Source organism: Silene latifolia, chromosome 5 (assembly GCF_048544455.1).
Source record: "Silene latifolia isolate original U9 population chromosome 5, ASM4854445v1, whole genome shotgun sequence".
Classification (NCBI taxonomy): Eukaryota; Viridiplantae; Streptophyta; class Magnoliopsida; order Caryophyllales; family Caryophyllaceae; genus Silene; species Silene latifolia.
The window spans coordinates 21,249,298-21,262,856 of record NC_133530.1 but is presented as its reverse complement, the minus strand read 5'-3'; positions in this window follow the sequence as shown (position 1 = coordinate 21,262,856).

Sequence of the window (13,559 nt, the reverse complement as noted above, 5' to 3'; positions counted from 1 at the left end):
CATCATGTGTTTTAATTTTTACTGTACCTTCACCAACAACTTTGCATTGTGCATCGTTGCCCATCAAAACAAGACCACCATTAATTGATTTATAAGTAGTAAACCAATCTTTATTAGGAGTCATGTGGAAAGTACAAATGAGTCAAGTATCCACTCATTTCTAGACCTTTGTTCTATATCGTGACAACTAAAACATCCCCATCAGGACTCGGACTCAACAACACTAGCTTGACATGGTGTTCGGGTTGTTTACCTTTACCCTTATCATCTCTTTCTTGCTTCTTTTTCAGATTAGTACACTCAGAGATTTCATGTCCTTTTTTCTTGCAATATCGGCAAAATTTGGAGTTTTTACCTCTTGATTTTGACCTGGCCTTACTCTTACTACTACTACCTCTTTCAAATGTTCTCCCTCTAACAACCAAACCTTCACCCGATTGTTCAGAATTAATTTCAGTATCAAATTTTTCTTTTGATAGGAGGTGAGACTTGACATCTTCAAAGGATAATGTAATATTATTACCGTATAACATAATTTCTTTAAAGTGTTTAAATGAGGGTGGTAATGAGACAATGAGTAGGACAGCTTTATCTTCATCATCGATTTTAACATCAAGGTTCTCCAAATCTATTATGATAGAATTAAACTCATCTAAGTGTGTTTTTACGGGAGTACCTTCTGACATGCGGAGAGTGAATAAACGTTCCTTGAGTCGAAGCTTATTTGCTAGACTCTTGGTCATGTATAGAGATTCCAATTTAGTCCACATGCTAGCAGCGGACGTCTCTTTAATGGCCTCACGTAAAACTTCACGTGATAAACAAAGTTGAATCACGGACAACGCCTTCTCATCCATTTCATCCCATTGTTCATCTGTCATAGTGGATGGTTTCTTCGACTTACCATCTAAAGCTTTCTTTAAACCATTTTGTATAAGAACAGCTCGCATTTGAACTCTCCAAATGGCGAAACTAATTTTACCATCAAATTTCTCTATGTCAAATTTTGTCGACATTATGGAAAAATCTCAGTTGAAAATAAAATGGCTCGATGCCAATTTGTTGGGGGTATAAGTACGGAAGCGAATAAATTCAACCAAAGATTTAAGAGAAATAATGAAAAGACAATAAAATAACACCAAGATTTTTAGGTGGAAAAACCCTCTTTGAAATAGAGGTAAAAAACCACCGGCGAGAGAGCCAAGTATTTCACTATAATGATGTGGGAGTACAAGGATAATTTCCTCAAAGACTATTGAAATAGCCAAGATAATAAACTCTCAAGAGGTGTTAAATATTAGCACCCAAAATGATTATAGAGAGTAGTAATAAAGGAGGAAGAGAAGAATATATTATGTTGTAGTTTTGTTGTGTGATTATTCTGCGGAGAATTGCACATGAATTTATAGTGCATGTAGGAGTAAATGAGCAAATGCGTTTGGTGTAGTATTTCCATCAGTTGCTTCATTTGCATTACTTCACCATGCGTTGCTTTGCATTTCATTACTACACCATATGTTTCATGTACTCTCATTATTATGTCAATAAGTTAGAATAGGTTCTAACATCTTCTTATTAAAGGAGAGGCATAACTCCAACAAGGTCAATATATCATATGGTCCAAAGATCAAACATGCATGATCTACCGAAATGAACGTGAAACTAATACAGCTTTGCCATGCTCTTTTACTCAAAAATGGCACTTGATTGTATTTAAAGAGTTACATACGAATACAGTTTATGGATGAAAAAGAAGCATATCATTTAACAATATAGTTGGCAACCGTTTAGAATTATGTTCAAATCCATCACTATATAATTTCCTTGTTCGATCCTCCATTTCTCATCCCAAATCAGTACATTAAAAACAACAATAAGAAAATGACTTGTAATAGTAATATGTACTTGGTATGTTTGCTAGTCGTTGGTGCCCTAGTGCACACAACTAATAGTGCTAGGGTGTTAGGAAACACTCACTCATCTTTTGATAATGAGAAGACATTCGTATTTGGCCGTCGTGGAGGAGGGTTAGGTGGCGGAGGCGGTGGTGGGTTTGGCGGTGGAGGTGGCCTTGGAGGTGGTCTTGGTGTTGGAGGAGGAGCCGGAGTTGGTCTTTGGAGGAGGGTTAGGTAGCGGTTTAGGCGACGGAGGTGGTGCGGGAGGCGGTCTTGGTCTTTGGAGGAGGATTAGGTGGTGGTTTAGGCGGTGGAGGTGGCTTGGGAGGCGGCGGCGGTGCTGGAGGAGGAGGATCGGGATTTGGAGGTGGAGCAGGTGCTGGTGCTGGAGGAGGATTAGGTGGTGGTTTAGGCGGTGGAGGTGGGTTGGGAGGCGGTGGTGGTCTTTGGAGGAGGAGGAGTGGATTTGGAGGTGGAGCGGTCTTTGGTCTTTGGAGGAGGATTAGGTGGCGGCTTAGGTGGTGGAGGGTTTGGTGGTGGTGCTGGGTTTGGTGGTGGAGCTGGTGCTGGGCTAGCCGGAGGAGCTGGTGGTGGTGGTGGATTTGGAGGTGGAGGCGGTGGTGGTCTTGGGGGGTTTAGTGGTCTCAGTGGTCTTGGTGGACTTGGCGGCAGGGGTGGTTTTGGTGGCGGTGTTGGTGGTGGTCTTGGAGGTGGGCTACCTTGAGCATTTTCATTTGCTTATTAATCTACATAAGTACTTTATTAACTTACTGTATTATATAATGATTTTATATTAAGAAATCATTTATTTGTACTCTCAATTTAATTCTTATGTATAAATAAAGAAATATTTAAAGCATCCATATTCACCCACGTCATCAAATGCAGTTTTTTTTTTTTTATTTTTTTTTTTTTTTTTTATAAATAGTTAATGTGGGACCCACAACAAAGAATCTGGAATTAATTTCACAAAAAACCACCATGTTTTGTACGTAAATGTTTATGTTTATGTTTGTACGTAAATATAAATTATTACGAAGTAATAAATAATGCATAATCTCCTAATTTATCTTATGATCTTAATTTATAGGAATTATATAAAACTATAGATTATACAATCACATACAAACTATGTAGAATCATAGGTAATACAATTACATTTCCTAAAATATTACCAATATAATTAGAACAAAGTATAAAAAAAATTATTATCGAAAATCGTTTTGTTTTTGGTCGATAAAATCGGTAGAAAACATAAAAATAAAATAAAATAGCATTCCTTGCAAAAAAAATCGTAAAAAAAAAAAAAATTAAACCACGAATTTGAAAATTGTAGAAAAAAACAAAATAAGACCGCAAAATTTATATCGTTTTTAACTTGAATGGTAGATTTGCAAACAATAAAGTAAATGGTAGATCTGCAAACTCTTGCATAAAAAAATAATTATAATGATATTAAAATGTTAATAATCGAAATATATGCCAAAAAAACATTAAATAAAAAGTGAAAAATCATTAAAATAAAAAAGGTAAAAAAGACTCGATCCTTGGGAAAAAAATATCAGAAAATACATTTCAAGATGCAAAAAAAAAGTGAAAAAGTACTTCAAAAACAACAATCATTAAATGTAAAAATAAATTGTTTAATAAGACTGAAAGACATCATAATTATTGAAGATTAGTGTAAAAATAACTAAAAAAATATATAAAAAAACCAAAATATCATATAAAATACTACATGCAAAAAAAAAAAGAAATAAGGATTAAAAAATCAATATACGGAAATACTAAAGCTCATTTTTCGTTGAGATAATATACAATACTAAAATCTTGATCACAATTTCATATTGTTCTTCAATATTTATTTATCATGTAATTGCATGTCCATCCAAAACAGGTGATAAGATTAAAATTTGATAAAAATAATTTTATGAAAAATTGATCAAAATATTGAGAGGGAGTATAATTATATCTATTAAATTGAATGATAAGATTAGAACTTTGCAGGTTTCTAAATAAAATGGGTGATGGTAATCAACGAGATGAGGGAGGACTAAAATTGTGAGGAGCAAATAAATGAAAATATGAGATGAAATTGATTATTGAGAGGGGGGAGCGGCGGAAAGACTAAGAAAGTGATCGAAAGTGTTAAATTTAGGACAATTAGTGAATGAGGGAGTGTATATATATTGTGCAAAAATTTAGGGTATATAATATGGAACTATATGAGATGAATGAGTCGACTTAAATATTATCGTATAATATATGGACCGTAAATGTATGAGTTGAGTCAGTTGACTCAAGTATATGTGCACTCTTTTAGTAAGTGAAAGAGTTACACAAATTTCTCACTTAAAAAGTTTAATATCCGTTTTTATTTTAAGACGAGTCAAGTATAGTTAGAATAAAACAAAAGTAGAGACGGGAGTGCATAGGGAATAACATTAGATTTGTTTTATATACACAAGTGAGATGATATTTAACAAGTTTTAATAATTAAAAAGATGTATCCATTTTAAAGGAGACTTACTCAAAGGATTATGTCTTTCATTTGGTTGGATAAATTTTATACTCATTAACTCGATTTGTGATGATTTTGTTTTATTTAGTTGGTATTTAACGGATACGGTGTTGTCATTTGGGCTGATTTAGTTACGAGGCTAGATCATTAACTCGGTTTACAAATTGAGACTTGATTTCGTTAATTTGATCTTTTATAAAAATAATTATAAAAAATTTATTCATACAACAAAGACGTGACATTAAAATTATATACTCCCGCCGTTTCAGAATTTTCATTTGCTTAAAATACCTCTCACAAAGAATAAAAGAGACAAACAAACGATTAGAACAAATAGAGAAATAGACTACGCATATTATAATTCAAATTTATTATCGAAATAGGCAACAAGGAAATCTTATTTACAAATAAATATGCGGGGAAGTGGCAAATAAGCCCCAAACGTTTGCCACTACGTGCAAATTAGCCCCATAACTTTAAACTAGTGCAAATTAGCCCCATTACTTATACCCGATGTGCAATTAAGCCCAATGAGAGATATTCGGGTAAATTTCTTGCCGGAAAAAGTTGACGTGGCATGCCAAGAAAAGATGATTAGGATGGATTAAGCAAAATAAATAATTAAAAAAAAACATGAAATTATCTCTACCTACCACTCTAATACTCTATCACTTACCTCGCTAATTCTTCTCATCTCTCCCTCTCTCTCATATTTTGAGCTCCTTCCTCACAAGTTACACCTATCCATTTTCTCTATTTTTGTTTGATGTAGTCTACAATGCTCATTCTTACATATTGTTCACCATTTTGTAATTGAAAGTACCACCAAAAACTGGAAAAAATGAAATTTGGGGAAAATTGAATTTATGCACACTCCAATTATATACCGGCATTTTCACGCGATCTAAGCTCGAAAATTGAAGCTCAGCAATAATTGAAATTAAATAACGATATCGATTAAAAATTCATCTCATCTGATCGCATATCACTATCATGTTTTTTGTTTATTACTGTATTTGTTTGCATGCCACTTGTCATTTTTTTCTAGAATTCCAAATGTGAAAATTTGATTTTGATGATTGATAGATTTTGACGATACCAATTGATAGAGCATTACAGTGGGTAGTGATAATTTCATGTTTTTTTTTTGATTATTTAACTTAATCCATCTTAGTCATCTTTCAGGTGCCATGACAACATTTTTCGGTGAGAAATTTAATCGAATATCTCCAATTGGGCTTAATTGCACATCGGGTACAAGTAATGGGGTTAATTTGCACTAGTTTAAAGTTATGGGGCTAATTTGCACGTAGTGGCAAACGTTTGGGGCTTATTTGTCACTTAGAATAAATATGTGGATATTTGTAATATATTTAAACGATGATATTCACTATAACAAAACTCTTGAATACCTATTTATTTAGATGAACAATTGAACAATTAATCATGTGCAATTATATTTGCACAACTTTAAAACTTTAACACGATATATCATTTTAACTCAATGTCACTCACATTTTAATAAAAAAAATTACGGCTAACTATTAAAGATCGATTACCATATACTCAAAAACATATTTAAAAAGGCAACCCGTGTATTTCATTACGGGATTAAAACTAGTATGTTCATATTGTTGTTACTTGAGCATTAGTGTATTAATATGTACACTATGCTAAAGTTTTCAATTTATCAAAATTGAAGAATAATTTCTCTTACTATTTTGTTCAAGTTATTAATTAATATTGTACTCCGTAAGGATCGAGTACTCCATTACATGTTATTTATTGTCGTCTTGATGGTGCTATTTCGTTTTTCTTATACTAATGCTAAATATTAGGAGTAACTTGTTTAGATATTCGAGATGGACGTCCTTAACAAACATTAAACATTCGAGTTCACAATAATACGACGAATCATATGCTGTGATACCGAATCATAGGCTCACGATAACACACAATGCATCTTAGCTTGACCATGTTCGAGACTAAGGGCCGAGTTCTATTTGTAAACTAATTGACAATAAACGTATTAATCCACTAAATTATAAATTCTATTCACATGAATCTTTTAATTTCACTATGACACAAAAAAAATTATTTAAAACACCCTCACTTACTCATTACTATATATCTTGGCCAATTCACTCGTCAACCAACGAACAAACTCGTTTAATGCATTTCTTTGTATTTACTTAATCCTACATATTCAAGTTAAATATTTTTTTAAGGGATCTGTTGTTAAATTTTGATAAATTAATAACCAATGAATTTACTTACTTAATAGATTATAAAATCTAACTCTCAAAAGCAGATGATAAGAAACAAGGTTAAGGAACATGTAAGAAAGTGTAAATAAAATATAAGTCTTCATTACGATAAAAGGGTATAAGTTATAATCCAACACGTTGTTATGTGAAAATAACGTACTAACAGATAATATTTGCATTAACCACATAATTTTGATTGCGCAAATATGTTAAATAACATTCGTTTATTCATGTTTTACTAAAATTAGAAAAAGTTAATCCTAATAACCAACATGCCCAAATGTGTTGCAAAGTTGCAGGACTTCATCATTTTATTTTGCTCGTGCTTGTTTCTTGAAGATGCGGGTATACTATCGTCATACGTTAGAAGATCGTGACAATCCTCTCGACGGTTAACAAAGCGCTACAACATTCTTTTGAAACATTTTTTCCGTTAGCAAAAATATATTTGGATATGTCATCTCCGCATGTTTTGCCTAACTCGATTGCGCATTTACGGAATGCATCGGATCCGTAGGACTTGGTGCGAGAGCAGTTCAATAGCAAAACTATATTACGCCATGACAAATAATGGAATTAGGACTAGAGCCATAATGATTTGTTTTGACTCCATGATGAAAAAGAAATTTTTATTTGTATTATTAGTGTTAATATTGTTTATTTAGTAAACAAAAAAATAATAATATAAAACAAGTATATAGTTAATCTGCTCATCGTGCTACTTTATATATAAAGTTTCACATTTAACGTTTTTTTTCTACCTATAATAAACTTACATTATTATTAATATTAATATAAAGTTAATTTATGTGCATTATTTATAACAATGACCTTTACTTATTATCAGTTATCAAATGTTTTATTTTATCTCATCTTCGTAAATTTTGTTTGGTAACTTAGTAATAGCATTTAGTAATAAAACATTCCTATTAATAATGCACATAAATTAACTTTAAATTAATATTAACGACAATATAAGTTTATTATATGTAGGAAAAAAAACGTAATGTGAAGCTTCGGACTATATATAAAGTAGCATGATGAATTGATTAACTATATACTTGTTTAATTTTATATTTTTATTATTTTGTTGATAAAGAAACAATATTAACACCAATAATACAAATAATAAGTTACTTTTTCATCATGGAGTCAAAACCAATCATTATGGCTCTAATCCTAATTCCATTATTTGTCATGGTAGAATACTGATTTTGCTATTGAATGCCTTCCGCACCAAGTCCTACGATAAGATCTCGATGCATTCCGTAAAATGTGCAATGATTTAGGCAAAAATTGCGGAGATGACATATCTAAATATATTTTTGCTAACGGAAAAAATATTTCAAAAGAATGTTGTAGCGCTTTGTTAACCGTCGGAGAGGATTGTCATGATCTTCTAAAGCGAGTGACGATAGTATACCCGCATCTTCAGAAGAAACAAGCACGAGCAGCTTGGGCTAAAAATGATGAAGTATGGCAACTTTGCAAGACATTTGGGCACATTGATTATTAGGATTAACTTTTTTCTAATTTTAGTAAAACATGAATAAACCAATGTTATTTAACATATTTGCCCAATCAAAATTATATGGTTAGCGCAAATATTATTTGTTAGTACGATAATTTCACATAACAACTTGTTGGGTTATAACTTATACTCTTTTATAAATGAAGACTTATATTTTATTTACATTTTCTTACATGCTCCTTAACCTTATTTCTTAAAATCTGCTTTTGAGAGTTCTAGATTTTATAATCTATTAAGTAAGTCTATTCATTGGTTGTTAATTTATCAAATTTTAGCTGCAATACAGAGAATTACGTAAATACTACAACAAATGCATTAAACGTGTTTGTTCGCGAGACTATGAGTGATGTACATTATCCATGCACCTTTTAAACGATATTTTAAGTGATAGATGACCAGATTAGGATATACGGAGTATATAACAATAATATATTATGCCTAAAATTAGCTTAAACATTTGGTTGATATACTCTTCTCACGCCTCAAACAACTAAACTCTATGTCAGTCAACGTAATATTCTGTAAAATAGAGCACAATGAGCACAGGTCAGGAATCGAAGACGGTAGATCGAAATACTACCGGAGTCACTGATAACATGTCAAACACTGTAATCCCTTGAAGGGTTTCATCTTATTCATTAAGAATATATATAGTTAGAGATACAAACAATATCCTAAATACAAGGCAATAAACAAGGATACAATATTCTAACTAAGGATAGAATACAACTAATTTAGGAGACTAAATATTCACATAATATTTATAGAATATTACGTTGACTGACACTCTAATCCATCTTGATAATAATCTGAATTGAACCCGACCCACTATCATCCTTGGATCATCCCAATGATCCAAACTTGCTTATATCCAATATTAGCCCAACAAAATTAATATCTCTAACTATTAGTCAATATCTTGTAGATATGTATCTTTCTATTATAAGCATGTATATTATTTAGTTAGGATTATTAGACTTAAATATAGCTAACCATATGTGAACAATATCTTCCTAATGCTTATATATTGAAACGAGAATATTATCAACCCTAGCTTAGGGATTACATACTTTCGTGGGGACCTATGACTGAGTGGCTCGCTCCCTGGACCCCACCACCATGTCCGTATGCCACCTTTCCGGGTTGGAGTAGCCCGTGGCAGCCTTGGCCAGCTACTGCCCAATCCCCTGCTCCTCGATCTGCTTCTACTCGTGGCACTCCTCCACCGGTAGGGTTCTCCTTTTGATTGGATATGCTCATGTCACGTCGATGCGAGTTAACGGCAGGCAAAGACACGGATTTGGCCCAAGTCTTTGCGGCTCTTGGATGCAGCCGACGCATGACCCTATTCTTCGGTCCTTTCTATATGGACACGGGTGCTTCGTCTCATTTGAGTGCGGATGCGGTATGTTTCGTTTCCCACTCAATTCAAGCACAATTAATTCTATTTACGTCGGTAATGGTGCTAGCATTCCAGTTTCGGTTAGGAACTACTCACCTAGCAAGCCCCAATAGGACCTTACACCTTCACAATGTCCTATACACTCCTAAAATAATTAAAAATCTCATCTCAGTTCGCCAATTTACCAAAGACAATAACGTTTCCATCGAATTTGACCATTGTGGTTTCTCTGTGAAGGATTTAGCGATCGGGAATCGATAATGAGGAGCAAAAGTGACGGTGACCTTTACCCATTTCAACCGAGCCTTCCCGACGCCATCAAGCCGAGCCCGCACCTCCTTGCCTTCTCTTCCGAGCGTTTGGTATTCCGTTTTGGTCATCAAAGGTGCCAATATTTTAAATTTTCTTAAGTCCAAGTCAAGTATTGCTTGTAGTAGCAAAATAAATTCGTCTTTGTGTCATTCTTGTCAAATTAGTAAACAGAGACGGGCATTTGCCTTTTATTGATTCCAATTCTACTACTCTCGCCCCTTTTGATATCGTTCATAGCAACTTGTGGACTTCACCAATTACAAGCACAACCGGTTATAAATATGACCTAATTTTAATCGAAAATTTCACGCAATTTGTTTGGGTTTATCCGTTAAAATTTAAATCCGAAACCTTCACCAAAATTCTGAATTTTCGAAAATATGTCACCACGCAATTCCAACGATCTATCAAAGCTTTTCAGTGTGATTTAGGCCGCGAATTAACGAATTTCGCAATTTTGCAAATCATAATGGCCTCATTTTTCGATTCTCGTGTCCCCAAACCTCCTCCCAAAACGGCAAAAGCCGAGCGTATGATACGCCGTATCAATGAAATTCTCTTAGCCTTACTTCACCATTCCTCTACCCCATCTGAATTTTGGGTCGATGCCCTACACACGACAGTACACCTATACAATATATTGCCCACCAAAATCCTCCGTTTCCGCTCACCCACTTCCGCTTATTCCACAAAAATCCCTCATACTCTCACCTCCGTGTTTTTGGTTGTGTGTGCTACCCCAATCTTTCATCCAAACGACCCCACAAACTTGCCCCACGATCCACCAAATGTGTCTTCTTCGGATACCTGCAAGAGTTCCGAGGTTACAAATGTTATGATATCTCCAGTGGCAAACTAATCATCTCGCACCATGTCACGTTTGATGAAACCGTTTTCCCCTTCGCCTCATCCACACCCGACCCATCGACAACCAGTGACCCGACCCACACCTCTCTGCCACCCACCCTCATTGATGCCCTTACCCGACCCGTTTCCACTCCGGACAGCAACCCGCCTAACCCACATTCCCCACGCTCCCCTGCCACTCCTCACACTCCCCCTTCCCCTGATGCCCCCTCCACTGCCCCCACCCGCCACTCAATCCCCACCACCACCACCACCCCCTCCCCCACCACCACCACCCCCTCCCCCACCACCACCACACCGAAAACATAACATGAGTACTGGTGCTATGCACGGTATTTTTAAACCCAACATCAAACCCAACATGGTTGCTACCACCACTTCCCTCACCATATCACCTCTTCCCAAGTCCCCCAAACTAGCCCTCCGGGACCCTAACGGAATGCCGCTATGGCCACCGAATTAGTGCTTTAATTGACAATAATCGTGGGACTTGGTTCCGCGTCCTCGGGATGCCTCGTAATTCGGTGCCACTAGTTATTCCGCCATAAATTCAAGTTGGATGGCTCTTTACAGCGTTATAAAGCTCGCCTTGTGGTTAATGGAAAGTGCCAACAAGTTGGTATAGATTGCGACATTAAATATTTAGCCCGGTGATTAAGCCCACCACCATTCAGACCGTGCTCAGTTTAGCTACTTCCCGTTCTTAGCCAATTCATCAATTAGATGTCAAGAATGCGTTTTTACATGGCGATCTCCATGAAACTGTTTTTATGCATCAACCGCCCGAATTCGTCAACCCCTACCTCGCATCATGTGTGTCGCCTTCATAAGTCCTTATATGGTTTAAAGCAAGCTCCGCGGGCTTGGTAGCATCGGTTTGCGACATTTATTGATCACGGGGTTTCGAAGTACCATATGTGATCAATCCTAGTTCATCTATAAAAATGGAAATCAAACCGCTTATCTCTTATTGTATGTCGATGATATTGTTTTAACAGCTTCGAGTGACTCCTTTCTTCGACAGATTATCCGAGCACTATCGTCCGAATTTGCAATGACTGATCTTGGGAAGCTTAATCACTTTCTTGGGATTCAAGTTTTACGTAATGCACAAGGCTTATTTCTATCCCAAGCCGGTATGCCCGAGACATCCTTAAGCACGCCAACATGGGTTCTTGCAACTCGTTAGTACTCCCGTTGAACATGGTGCGAAGTTGTCTTCCACGGCTGGTCCCTTACTCCCGGACACCACGTTGTATCGAAGCCTAGTTTGGTGCCCTCAATATTTAACTATTACTAGGCTCGATATTACTTATGTCGTTCAACGAGTTTGTTTGTTTATGCACGCCCCGTGAGCCACACCTCCGTTCCTCAAACGCATTTTACGATATATTAAAGGAACTATTGATCTTGGCCTCACCGTCTCGAAGTCGTCCTCGCATGTGTAACACCCCATACTCCAAGTGCCTTACCAGGACCACTCAGGTATAAAGATGTTACCATCTCGGTTACCCGAGGCAATGAATATCATAAGACAATAAAGAAACATACTTAAAAGTAAATAATGTTTAAAGTGATTACATACCAACTCAAAACGATAAAAGAAATACAAGATTCTCGGACGGTCTCTTGCTAAAACTATCAAAACTATAAAACATCGTCGACACGGCGGAAGACTTCTAACAGCCACGTTATGACTCATCCCAACTATCCCATACGCGTCATATCATACCTGCTCAATAACTGCTCACCACCCCCGAATAGATCACCACAGTTTTTGAAACATTTAAACGGGGTCAGTACTAATCACACAATTTATATAATAACAACACAGCTCAAACGGTCACACACACAATCACACCCACTCCAATCAATCTCCGTCACCGATCATCCCTTTGGACCAGCCACGCCGATGGGGACCCGGCCGTACCCACCAAATCTCCGCTCATCATACCGAGCGATAACCCTGTCCCATTAATGTGCACATTCCCTCCCGTGGCGGGTTCCACGGAGGGCGAAACTAGGGCGAGAAGCCACTCCCGCAAGTGACTCCACTCAGCCGAGAACGCATCTCGAGAACCAGAGACAAACAATCACAACCATCAACAGCAATCAATCAACAACCGTCATAAAACCAATACGATAATAACCAGCAATTACACATCACCAACAATGCATTATGGGACTAATGCGGTAGGAAACCCTACCTCGGAATGCAACACAAACATCGGACGATCTAGCAATTTGTCTCAAAACCTTTCCTCTACGAACCCTTCTCCTATACACATAATCATACAATCACTACCACATCAACATAAACATAGAAAACCCCCAATCCCAAAATTAGGGTTTAACGAAACTTAATTAAATATAACAAATTCGGTACGTAGATCTTACCCTCGACGCAAAGATCACAAAGATGTAAAGAACGAGGATCCAGACACTTCTAGCTCCGGATTTGCTAATAATGCGAGGATGATTCAACGTAACTTCTAATCTTCTCTTGAAGGTTTTAGATTGTGAAAGTGTTTTGAGAAAAGTGACGAAAGCCTTATATATCATTCCCGCATTATTAATAAAACCCGTCAAAACATTACCCGTAAACCGGGCTACTCGATCGAGTAAGCGCGTACTCGATCGAGTGCCGCCTACTTGATCGAGTACCGAGGCTACTCGATCGAGTACCCTACAGGTCAAAAACTATTTTAAAAAGCAAAACACCCTTACTCGACTGAGTAAGGCCCACTCGATAGAGTACCCAGAG